Below are 12,171 nucleotides of genomic sequence, written 5' to 3' on the forward strand. Positions count from 1 at the left end.
TGAAAAGATTAACACTGATTATAAGTGGACCTATAAGTGTGTGTGTGTGTGTGTGTGTGTGTGTGTGTGTGTGTGTGTGGGTGGGGGGGGTGGGGGGGGGGTTTATGATCTCTTTAAAACTGAGCACATGTTTGAGGTGTATGCTGCTGAGCAGGACGCAATAGTAAACCCGCAGTGAAACACGTCTCTCGATGTCCTCCTGTCCTCCCATATTCCCATGGGCAAAAAAAGAGAAGTGACATCACCCTGCCTCCACCCGTCCCCCTCTGCACGACCTTGCTCCACCCCGCTCCTCAGACTGCTGCTGGAGAATAATTAAATGGTAATTAAAAACACATTCACTGATGTACACTCTTAAAAATAAAGGTTCTTGGCATCTGTGTTTCCATAAAAAACCTTTAACATCCATTGAACATTTACATTTCACAATTTTTCTTTATAGTGGAAAAAAGGTTCTTTATATCAGAGGTTTCCAGTCCTGGTCCTGCATTACACCAAGCACATTTTAGATGTTTCCCTAATCAAACACACCTTATTAGTAAAGGTGCTAGAGAGTCTGTGTAAAAGTTTACAGAAAAGAAAATATAAAAAGTAAATAAATAATACAAATTATTAAACTAATTAACTAAATAAACATTTAGTTAAATAAATATTAAATAAATAAAAAAAATAACATTTGTAAAATATAAATAAAATAAAAAATACATTTTGAATTCCTAGAATTTGGACGTTTATATTTGGGGGTCCGTGGCATCTAAAGTATTGAAAACCATGGAAGCTTGCTTCTACCATGGTAAAAAAAAAAAGGCAATTGTGACTTTTTTTGGATCTCACAATTATGATTTTTTTTTTACTCACAATTGCGAGTTTTTATCTCACAATTCTGAAAATAACAATCGCAATACATTTGTAACTGTGAGAAAAAAGTCAGAATTACGAGTTATAAACTGGCAATTGCAAGAAAATAGTCAGAATTATGAGTTATAAACTCACAATTGTGAGAAAAAAGTCATAATTGCGAGAAATAAAGTCATAATTGTGAGTTATAAATTTGGAATTGCGAGAAAAAAGTCAGAATTGCGAGTTATAAACTTTCGCGAGAAAAAAGTTAGAATTGCAAGAAATAAAGTCTGGATTGCGAGTTATACATTTGCAACTACGAGAAAAAAATCTGTACTATGAGTTATAAACTTGCAATTACAAGAAAAAAGTCAAGAGGTATGAGTTAAAAACTGACAATTGTGAGAAAAAAGGAATAATTGCGAGAAATAAAGTCATAATTGTGAGTTATAAATTTGGAATTGCCAGAAAAAAGTCAGAATTGAGAGTAATAAACTTTTGAGAAAAACACAATTGCGAGAAAAAAGTTGGAATTGCGAGACAAAGTCATAACTGTGAGTTATAAACTTGGAATTGCGAGAAAAAAAGTGGGAATTTCGAGTAATAAACTCGCAATTGCAAGAATATAGCAATTTTATAGCAATTGTGAGTTTATAATCTGCAATTTAAATGTTTTATTCAGTAGCAAAAACAAGCTTCCATAGAACCCATAGATTTTTTTTTATGGCATCACTGTGAAAATGGTCTTTTGAAGCTTTATTTTTAAGAGTGATAGTATACATACACACAGATCTGTGCAACGTTCACCCATAAAAACAGACAGAGGAATGAAAGCAGGAGACACATTCCACAAATCAGAATAAGTTTCATCCTTTCGTCTCTGCAGTCGCATTTTCCTCAAGCAGTTTATGTTTGAGGTTTCACACCCACATGCTGATCTAATTTATCTAGTCTCTTTTGTGGTTCTGCATGAAGGAGGATGAATGAAATTGGGGTGTTTTAACACCACTAGATTTTTTTTCAAGGTCAAAAGGAGGTGAGCGGTTTGGAGAGGAATTCTGGGTGTCATGTACCCCAAGAACAGCCTCCCCAAGTGAAAATAAATATACCCATTTTAACGCTCTACTTTTCATTTACCCTGAAAGAGAGGAATGTTATATGATTGAACTTGCATGCCTTCATGAAAGTTTGACCAAATTAAGTTGCACGCAGATGAACAGCATGATGAATTAAATCACATGAGAGCTAGTCAGGAGTCAAGAGTTCACAAAATGTTTGTATTTCAGACAGGCAGAGAAGATCTTCATCACTGAAGCATGTGAGTATATATATACACATACCAGCAAATATTAATAGGGGCATATTCTGCTACACATACTTTTTAGTATTATTTTCAGCTGTTAAATCCACTAAGAATGTTACTGTTTTTTACAGTTCTAAAAGGACGGTTTTCGCTCATAAAAAAGTGATTTGTAGGTTTTTTTAATTATAATTATTAAATTTGTCTGTGCAGTTGCACTCCCCTACAGAATCACCCCAATTATTCTAGACTATTCTAGTGTATATATATGAAGAGTTCAGATGCAAAAGCCTCTAAGTGCCATCTGAAATTTTCTTCTAGAATGATCATTTTTATGAAGCTCGTATATTTAAGTTCAGTAATTTCACTTAAATGGCAATGTAAATTACCTATTAATTAACATTTAAGTGAAATTACTGAACTTAAATAAACAAGCTTGATAAAAATGATCATTCTAGAAGAAAATTTCAGATGGCACTTAGAGGCTTTTGCATCTGAACTCTTCATTTGTTTCCATATTGCAGAAAAACAAAACACTTTGACATTTTTTCATTTGGCAGACGCCTTTATCCAAAGTGACTAACATTGCCTGCAATGTATACATTGACATTTTATCAGTTATTGCTTTCCCTGGGATTCAAACCCATGGTGTTGCAAGCACCATGTACTACTGTTTGAGCTACAGGAGAGGGCAAGATATTGCAATTAAATTTTTTTCCCAATAATCCCTAATCTCAGGAGTCACATGAATCATGCACTCTTAAAAGTAGAAGTCCTTTATTGGCAGATGGTTCCGTGAAGAACCTTTAACATCCATGGAATCTTTCCATTGCACAAAAGGTTCATTAGATTTTTAAAATGTTCATTACACTAAGAAAAAATGGTTCTTTTAAGACTTGTTCACTGAAAGGTTCTTTGGGGAACCACAAAATGTCATTGCTGCGAAAACCACCTTTTGGAACCTTGATTTTAAAGAGTGCAGTTTGTTGTTTTCATGTTTCTATTGTGGTTGTACATTAATCATTGTATTTTTTTATATTGTTGTGGAACTGTATAATTTATGTATATGTCCTTAATGTTCACATACATGTTGCATTTATTCTACAGTGCCAAGTACACAGTGATCACTGTACTGTAATTCATACAGTAGTGTAACTAAACATTTTTGCACACTGAAAAAATTGCCTTGCTAAGTGCTTGTATGTTTAGGGGTTGCAGTCAGGTACCAAAAATGTATGCATCTATTGATGGAAATGAATGTTGTGATGTTATTTCCATCAAGAGGTGATTAAGATCTTGTATTGACAATGCAAGAGTCCAGCACTCTGTAAAGTCTCCTCCAGCACATCCCAAAGACTTTCAATGAATTTAAGATCTGGACTCAGAGGTGCCAATTCATGTGTGAAAATGATTCTTCATGCTCCCTCACGATCATTCTTTCACAATATGAGCCTGATGAATCTTGACATTGTCATCCTGCAATATTGCCATGATGTGTCTTACTGCATGGTTGCTTAAGAAATGAAAAGCTACATACTCCATCAAGTATGGTTAGAAGAACTGTTGACAAACATATAACATGCTATAAACATATTAATCACTGCAATAATGATCCAATCTCTTAAGCCTTTGCCGATTTAAATCCAAACAGCAACTTTTTTTTTTTTTTTTGGCGGGGCAGTCTGAGTACAACGGTGGTTAAAGCCACTTCTCTATTTTGCTTTCAAACATGATATAATATGTGACTCCTTACAGATGCCATTATGCAGTGCTAATATCCTGGAGGGAAATGCCAAACGCTCCAGTATTTCTCCTCCCTCAGCCAACAGAGCAATGGGAAGACGTCAAACTATGGGACAGGACAGACAGAGAAAATGGCTTGGACTTATATAATAAGGAACCTAAAAGACAATCCATCTCATTGTTTGCATTCTTTAAGAGAGGATGTGAGAAGAACAAGTAAAAAAAGGAAGTAGAGTGCAGTAATGGAAAGTCCATGCTTTGCTCGGAGCTCAAAGCCAAGGTTGATGTTAATAAGCTTCTGTAAGATCAGAGCTTATGCACAGAGTGGACACTATGTGCCTTTAAATTACGAGAGAACTGGTAGCCAGGCAACAGACAAGTGACAAATCCTGAGTTGCGACATCACTACATGAATTCTACAAGCACGTTCAGCAAAATTAGCCAACCGTGCTGAAAAATCTGAGCCGAGAACGGTTTGTAATCGTGCCGTGCCGTATATAGCGGCTATAGATGACACGGAACAAAGAACTGAGGGCTTAAATACACATGAGAATCTTTCAACTGAAACAGGTGTGTAACTCAAATCAGTAACCACAGAAACCAACTATGGGAAAATGGGAACAAAGGAAACAGGTACAGGAACTAGAACTAAACCAAAACAGAACATACATGTGACAATACTGTTTACATTTACACATATACACAAATAGCTGTAAAAAATATAGTATATATTTAAAGGGATACTTCACCGATTAGCATTAAGCTTTGTATCAGTAGAAACCCGGTATTTTCGAATGACCGTGCTTCCCTCCCTGAGACGAGAGATTTCTGTATTGTGTGTCTGAAAAAAAAAAACTTAGATTACGCAAAAAACGTCATTTTGCGTCATCTGAGGCTTTTTTGTCCTGAGGCTCGAGACTACAGCCAGTTGTAGGAGCTCGTTCCGCATGTTTTCAACCCGCCCATAGGGGGATCTCACGATAAAACGCCGTCTTATCAGTTTCGAGTCAACTAGTCGCCTAGTTGTATCATTTCTTCCAATACTGCCCTCTGTAACCAGTAGGCGTGGCTTGGGAGTGGCCTCGTAGGGCAGCGAAGCAAGTGCATTCTGGGAGTTGTTGTCTTTCATCCACACAAGGCAAAAATACATTTTCTGGCTTTTCTCAGTCTAGAAGGCACCAACTTCTAAACTAATTTCACATTTCTACTACATAAATGACCCAATTTAAATACACATTCATCTTTCTAGTGGTGAAATATCCCTTTAAGTTGTGACTTGCACACTATATATCACACTCAAGCACAACTGCAAGTGTGATATTGCTTTTATACACAAGTTCAACTAACAAGAAGTTAATATTCAGTAACCTACAATTTAGACACAATATTAGTGCATTTTTGTTGCACCAATGGAACAAGTTCCAAACGAAGCCAAAGCTGCATAAACCGTCTTCGAGCAACACAGAGTTGAGGATTCATTCCTGAATGAATCTGTATTTTTGAGTGAATCACCCTACCAGTACAGTCACACAAACACAGATAAGGAGAGTGATAGAAAAGGCGGAAAGTCCCAGAGCTGTTGCACATAATGTTCAACCATATTTAATGCAATTTATGCATGCTATAACAAGAACTGCATTCATACCCTATGGGAAATAAAACAGATGGTGCTGGACTGGGATTGAAAAGGAGGTGGAAGTCTGCAGGGGTTAGAGTTTAATACATGCCGAAAGCAAGTGACCCCCTGTGATCTCCCACTTCCTGGCCAGATCTGACCCCGTCATCACCTTGCATGCTTTCCCTATATTGGACTACATACCACAACTCCAGTGCTGAACAGGGCCAGCATTATGTGGCTTTTGTAAACAAGAAAGCATGCATGTATTGGGAGTTGTCTTTTTATTGGTGGAAACTCATTCGAGTCATAAGGGAGATTCCACAAATCATAAACTACACAGCAGAAAATAATAATAAATGAATGAGGGAAACGATGGAGTAAGAGAGAGCGAGAGAGATTGAGAAGCCACCCATGCACAATGCACATACATTGTGTGTTGGTGTGTGTATTCTCACATGGCTCAATGCAATGCTGAATGCATTACAGTGAAGGTCCCTTTGGAGGGAGGGAGGTATGAATGAAGGGGGAAGCATTTAATGGGCCCTATCAGTAATATCTGTGGGAGTGGACAAATATCAATATCCAGAATGCCAAACACATGTGTAAAGCCTGGAAAAACATTTGACTGAAGAGTCTTTCAAGATTTTTAGTGTTCTTTTGAGTCTACTTGACGTCATATTTTAGTTTAGTTTGGTTAGGGTAAGCAGTCTTTCAAACTCCACTGTGTATCAACACGGAACTGCATGGGTTGCGGTTCATGTAAAACAAGCTACAGTTCGCATTTGGTTCCAACAAAGTTCGGCCGAATGAGGCGTTCAAACAGGATCAAGTAATAGAATCCAGTGTGAAAACTGCTTTAGATGCAGTTCACACAGAACACGTTTTTGAATACTACTGCGTTGCTTTCCCATTGTTTTTCTATGTAAACATGATCTAGAAGTGTTGACCATTGCGTTTCTTCTGCAGCATCTTGTGCATGGCATGCTATTTTAAAAACGCAGCGCTCGAGTTAAAAGGAGTTCAACTTTTTAAAAAACACGTCTCAAGATCTTGTGTTTTATGCATAAAAATGCAAAGTTAAAAGATGTTTAATGATTAAAAAAAACGCATCTTTAGATCTTGCAGGTTTTTTTGCCATTAACTTAAAATGAGCTATGTGCAGAATATCCCCTTGTTATTAGCGACACTAGTGGCCATTAAGTGAACTGCAGCCAGCAACTTATTGCTCATACTCGCACTCATGCACACGTAGTGTATTGTGCATCTCACTGAAGGGGTTATAAGGTAAATGAGTTAAATGTCTATCATTTAGTAATTCTTTATATGTCTATGTGGTGTTTTTAATATGCTTTAAGACAAACCATGTGCAAATTCATAAGTCAACGCCATTGCAGAGTATTTTCTCATTAAAACTGCAGTGAACCAAAGACAGTCTCAAAAATGCGGTTTTGAAATTCTGACGTCACAAACTACCTCGTAACCAATCACGTCAACTTTTGATCGTCAACGAGTGGATCTCTGAGCTGGTGCGAGTGAGTGTAGGCGGGGCTAATTTGCATATTCATAGAATGATACTAAATGAGGCAAGGGTGTAGGGTTACATTCAAGCTATTTTAAGGCATGAAAAAAAAATCAAAGAAAAAACGTTTAAATATGTAATTTTGGTGATCAAATATGAGTTTTAAGGAATAAAATGATTGACTTTAAACATTTTTGGAAACATCAGTTAAGGAGTATGGACCATCATTCCAGTGGGGTAGCAACACAAAAGTGCAATTCTGATGCTCCAAAATCGTTTCACACATCCATGTGCAAATCTTTTTCATTCTGGTGAATGGGACGTGACTCCACATGACATGCTCTCTCTCAGTGTGTGAATCGCATTATGTGTAAGTCCAATTTTGATAGATGCATACGCTGATATCATCTCATGTTTTTAAATGGAAAACTGTGTGAATGGCCCTAAATCCGGTCTCAGACTACAGGAGTTTTAGGCCAATTCATCCACGATTTTCTACCCCTCCTGATGATCTGAGAAAAAAATCTGACAATCTGAGAAAAAAAATCCTTGTTCAGTTACGATGTTTGGCCCAGATTGTCTGGTAATGTGAGGCGTTTACAGATCAAAACCTCCAGATCTGCTCGCAGACACATCCAGGCCACCCCGATATTATCAACTGCTTGATATTTAGGATTTTAAATCAATATGATTACGACTATGATTACGTCAGTACTTTCACAATAGCCAATGAGAGACAAGTCTACAAGGAGACGGAGGTGAATGAGAGAAGTTTTGTAACATCGACCACGAAACAAGCTGTTTTGCCGTAGTCGTTAATACTTGACAGATTAGATAAGTAAATGTTATATTTTATAGTTATGTGGCATTTTAATTGTAGCCTATCTGTATATAGTTTAATGCCAAAAGCAACCTCTTTCTTGTTTTTCGTTGCTTTCACTTCCAGTGAAAAACAGACGTTTACATCTGTTGGCAACAGGAAAGTATGGAAAGTAGCTGAAGCCTGTTCGCTAAATGTCACTAGATAACATCATACGGTAATTAGGAATGACGTCATCACGTCGCATTTGCATTCTGCCTAGTGTAAACCTTTTCTATCTGTATATTTTTCTGTTTCTGAAGAGCTGAAGAGGAATTGCCTTAGTGTCGCAAAGCAACAGTAAACATTTTAGCCCTTGAAGCTAACCTTAGCTAGCACAGTGGTTCCCAAAGTGTGGGGCCCGCCCCTAAAGGGGGGCGTGACATTACCATTGGGGGGGCGCGAGTGAAAAGCTGAGAGGGAAAATTATGTTTGGTTATTCTGGTTAATGCCAATTTTTGTATTTTGCCTTAATTGTCACTAGGGGGCGATCACAGTTTTAAAAGCTGATATAGCCGTTGTTTCAACATACAAAATAATAATACCCGCTAGCAGCTAGCAAAACTTTTCAGAGTGTAGAAAATAAGATGGATCGTTGGCTGATTCGTAAAAATATAATCGTTGATTCTACGCCTAAAATAACTGGAGCAAACACAGGTGAACCGAAATCTAACAATGACACACCGAGGCTGGAGGAGGCAGAACCTGTGGAGGCAGATCCAAGGCAGATCGAAAGACCCGTGGGAACTGTGCATAGCCTGGCGGGGGGTACAGTGGCGCCAGTGAAAGTGCGAGGGAAACGCAAGCATTCGCAGGCCCACTTAAATTCAGCAAAGCGGAGGAGATATCAAGACGATTACATTCGGTATGGATTTACATGTCTCCAGGTTGATGGGGATGCACGTCCACAATGTGTAATGTGTACGGAGGTACTAGCAAATGACAGTTTGAAGCCGGGGAAAATGAAGAGACATTTACACACCAAACACCCAACACACATTGATAAAACAATCGATTTTTTCCGTCGCAAAGAGCAAGATTTGCGTGGTAAAAAGCAAGTATTGACTACACAGACTACAACAACTACCAAACTCCAGGCTGCATCTTATGAAGTTTCATACTTCATTGCAAAATCTAAGAAGCCACAATTGGCGAGACGCTCATTCTCCCTGCAGCAATAGCCATGTGTCAAGCAATGGATAATGAAAAAATAGCGAGTCAGCTTAAACAGGTCCCACTGTCAGATAACACCGTTGCCCGACGAATAGATGACATGGCAAACGACATAAAGATTCAGCTTATTGATCGTATAAAAAAAAACGGAAAATTTTCCCTACAACTTGATGAATCGACAGATATATCAAATGCAGCACAGCTGCTCATATTTGTCAGATACTGCTATGAGGGGAAACTACACGAAGATATGTTATTTTGCACTATGCTGGATGGGACATGCACAGGACAGGATATATTCAACAAACTTTAGAGTAAGATGCAGGAAGCAGGGCTGAGTTTCGATAACTGTGTGGGCGTGTGTACGGATGGAGCTGGTGTTATGATGGGAAAACATAAGGGTCAAAAGGCGAAGATACAAGCAGTTGCACCACACGTAAGAGTCACCCATTGTTTTATACACAGGGAAGCTCCTTGATAATTAGCTGAGTTGCGTGCTTCAAACAGTAATTAAAATTGTTAACGTAATAAAAGCACGTCCCATCAATACGAGACTGTTTGCTGTTATGTGCAGAGAAATGGGATCTGAACATGAATCTTTACTGTTGCACACTGAGGTCAGGTGGTTGTCGCAAGGAAATGTATTGCGGCATCTTTTTGAAATGAGAGATGAAGTGCGACTATTCTTATTGGATATACAGTCTCCCTACGCAGAAAGTCTGACAGATCCTACATTTCTGACAAACCTGGCCTACTTGGCAGATATTTTTGATAGACTGAATGGACTTAACATGTCACTGCAAGGCCCCAATACCAACATTATGTCATTAGCCGACAAAGTAATCGGATTTGTAAAGAAGATGGAGCGATGGACAGCGCGAATAGGAAAAGGAAGTGTGGAGATGTTTGATGGACTACATGAATTTATTGAGGAGAATGAGCTGCTTCTGGATGACGGGACAAAAACATTGATAACTAATCATTTACGCGGACTTATTGGACATTTCAAGCGGTACTTTCAGGAAGAGAAAAACGAAAACAACGAATGGATCCGACAGCCGTTTATTGCCACCACCACTGGCAGCAACCTGTCATCGGGACTACAGGACTCACTGCTGGACCTATCCAGTGACAGGACCCTGCGAGCAGCCTTTGTCTCAACCCCGTTGGATGAATTCTGGCTGTCAGTTGCAGGGGAATACCCGGGATTATCTGAAATCGCTTTGGATGAACTGATTCCCTTTGCCTCGACCTATCTCTGTGAAGCTACATTTTCTTCGCTTACTTGCATTAAAAACAAACAACGGTCACGACTTACGAGAGTTGAAGATGAACTACGTTTATCAGTATCAAGCATAAAGCCCAGAATACAAATGTTGTGTTACAGATTATATCTCACCTCCAGTTATTACAATATAAGATATTGTATTGCAATATAAGATATTGTAATAATATCTTGTAGTGCGTGATGTCACCATTTTCATATCTTGTAGTGTGTGCATGTTTGAGATTTGAGAGAAGACAATCTGTGAAGATTCTCCTTATGTGCGTAACGCAACCAGATTTCATAATTGGTTAGGATTTAAAAACTCATGATGTCTGAGCCCGGCTTACGTGAGCGTAAAGTAGATGGAATATGCTAGTATATGTCACTAAATTATGTTTTGTCTGCAAGGCTGTTATTAAGGTTTATTAAATACCTTTTCATTTCACACTTGCAGTTTACAGTCCCGCTGAAGTGGCTATAATGCTCCTCGAGCGAGTGCAGCAGATTTAGGAGTATTTGAGCCGACTTCAGTGGGCTTTGATTTATGCAGGAAACTGCTTATTGCAACAGACAGACTCTCTGGAGGAAAGAGAGAGAAAGAATTACAATGCGAACATAAAAACATTAAAAGAATCTCAACCGCAATCATCCGTACAAACTGTAAACATAAAACACAGCTACAAGTGGGGAGATCCGAACACGTCGTCTGATCCATGGCGAATTTAAACCCTTAAACCGCACGTCAAACATTCATCTCATCCAAACTGTTCCTCATCCGTGTGTGTGGTCCCATGGGCCCAGGGTCAGAGGTCACTGCCAAACTGCCGTATGTTTACATTTTCCGATCCTTCTCAGACCACAAGCTGGAGTCGTCCATCGGCGTGTATTCAAGAGCGGCTGCACTCTCAGCTAAAATACTTTTGGAAAATGCTTGATGGAAAAAGCAGTTCTACTGTTAGATGAGTTTCAAGCACAGCTAGTGCAGTGGAGTATTTTTTCCATTTGGGTTTTATTATAATTTTTAGTTTAATACACTTTCCGAAGGGCTGTTAAATTCAAAGCCCTTTGCTCATAGCGGTTAGATCTGCAAACAAATGAAGGACAAGAACAAAATAGTGTCTGCAGTGGATATCATGGCCTGGCTCCTCTGCTCAGAAATGTTGGATAAAACGTTGGACATTCAGCTCAGTGTTTTTCACCAAGAACAAGCAAATGTACAAAAGAAGTCCAAAAGGTTCAGCTGATATGCACTTTATGGCCCATCTGCATATCATCAGCGGTGAACTGTATTTTGGAGAGGGAATGGAACAGGGAATCTGGACTCAAGGGTTGAGCCTTACATTTTATTTTCTTGATTTATGCTAGAACATATTGGAGCTGGACTAAACCCAGTGTTTCCCAACCATCTAAACATCTAAAAGTTCTCATTTAATAATTTAAGAAATTATACTTTTTATTTAGATAGGATGCATTAAATTGATCAAAAGCGACAGTAAATATATTAACAGTTTTACTAAATTTTATTTTTATTTCAAATAAATTCTGTTCCTTTGAACTTTGTCTTTATCAAAGATCCTGAAAAAAAGCATCATGGTTTCCACAAAAATATGAAGCTGTTCTAAACACTGATAATAATAAATGTTTATTGAGCATCAAATCATCATATTAGAATAATTTCTGAAGGATCATGTGACACTGAAGACTGGAGTAATGATGCCACCACAGGAATAAATTATATTTTATAATATATTAGAATAGAAAACAGTTCTTTGAAATAGTAATAATATTTCACATATTGTCTTTTTACTATATTTTTTACAGTACGGATCTTGAGATGAGTCCTTAGTCGTCC

This window comes from Abramis brama, assembly GCF_963993115.1.
Source record: "Abramis brama genome assembly, chromosome: 1".
Classification (NCBI taxonomy): Eukaryota; Metazoa; Chordata; class Actinopteri; order Cypriniformes; family Leuciscidae; genus Abramis; species Abramis brama.